Below are 1,943 nucleotides of genomic sequence, written 5' to 3' on the forward strand. Positions count from 1 at the left end.
ACATGTTGTTTACATTCCACGGCAGTAATTGTTTTCACCTCAATAGACGTCAGTGATTGGTTGAAATTACCGAAATACGACAATTTTTTACATGGAATAACTTCGAATACAAAAATTTTTATCTTTTCTAATAACACAAAATATACAAGTATACGAAGTTTGAAAGTGTTTCGGTACCAAAAACACTGCATAAAGCATAAATGAAAAGTGTTGCCCGTCAAATCAAAAAGATCCATTCGGTGTTCAAATCCTAGCCATATTGACTTCGCTCTCCTGTTCGTTAAAAATACAATTTACCCGTCTTATACAAAACTGTGGCGTCATATGCTACGTAAAAAATAATCATTATTTGATTACACTTTGTTATATTATCATTCATTACAGTTACTATATTTAAACTTTTGATAAACTGCAACGTCATAAATTTGGTGATCAATGTGAAAAAAATGTACAAAGAAAGAAAATAACAAAAAATCATAGAAAGAAGGAGAGACTGTATGAAAGGAAGAAATTATGTGGTGAAAGAAGAGAGAATATTTTAAAAGTCAAAATAACTGTAATAATGGATTCTCTCTCTCTCTCTTTCTTTCTTTCTCTTTTTCTCTCTCTCTTTCTCTGTCTCCAACTCTCTTTTTTTACTTCCGCTATGTCGTCCCATTCTCAAATTAGTTACAAATATTTAAAATTTCCCAGCTATTTTATTTCTCTATGTCTCTTGTGTATTTTTTTCCCCCTTCCTCTTACATTCTCCGAATTTATTCGGACGCGTTTTCTTTTTATTTCGAACGCAAATGTATGTTAGTTGGCGCTTGCGTTAATACGTCATGGCGGCCAGGAGTCGTCGATGAAACAATATAATGGTGTCGTATAATTTACTCACGTTGTTGTTGGGAAGAGAGAAGCGCAACTAATGTAAAACAAATAAACACTACCCCCCACCCCCCACCCCCGCACATGCATGCATGCATATACACAATCGCGCATATGTACGTAGTCAAGTATGCATATGTGATTTGAATATTTCGTATGTATATATGTATGTGCGTGCGCTATAGGCACAAACTTATGTCCATATGAACTGCATACGTATGTGTTTATCCCGGGGCTGAGGAATATATAAGCGTTTATTGTTTATACCACTTAAATGCAAATATATGTGTGTGTGTGTGTGTGTGTGTGCAGAAGAAAGTGAGAATTTGTGTTTACATTCATCCATCCATGCATGCATACATACATACATACATACATACATACACACACACACACATGTGTGTATACATTTATGCATATGTACGAACACACACATAAACTTCAGTGTATGTGTTGTATGTGTGTGAGTGTGTGTGCGTATAAATATATCTATCTATCTATCTATCTATCTATCTATCTATCTATCTATCTATCTATCTATCTATATCTATATATATATATATATATATATATATATATATATATATAGAGAGAGAGAGAGAGAGAGAGAGACTTATATAAAGACATATATGTACGTGTGTGTATATGATATGCATGTATGTATGTATATATATATGTGTGTGTGTCCGTGTGTGTACACACATACACACACATGCATAGGTGCACACATAAATAAGCGTCTAAATCTATTCCAATATATAAATCCATTCATCCTGCGCACACCATCACGAACTTTCTCATATAGACATATAAACACATAAACCATACATTCATGCGCATAAATACACAGACACACACACACGCACATACATTCTATATGTGTGTATAGAAAGAAATACGTACACGCATAAATACCTAAACGTATACATACATACATACATAAAATATTTTTTCAGTGTCATAAGATATAATAAACTTCAAGTTATTTTCTTCAACTATTCTCTCTCGCTCTCTCTCTCTCTCTCTCTCTCTCTCTCTCTCTCTCTCTCTCTCTCTCTCTCTCTCTCTCTCTC

The sequence above is a fragment of the Octopus bimaculoides genome, chromosome 7 (genome assembly GCF_001194135.2).
Source record: "Octopus bimaculoides isolate UCB-OBI-ISO-001 chromosome 7, ASM119413v2, whole genome shotgun sequence".
NCBI classification, from domain to species: domain Eukaryota; kingdom Metazoa; phylum Mollusca; class Cephalopoda; order Octopoda; family Octopodidae; genus Octopus; species Octopus bimaculoides.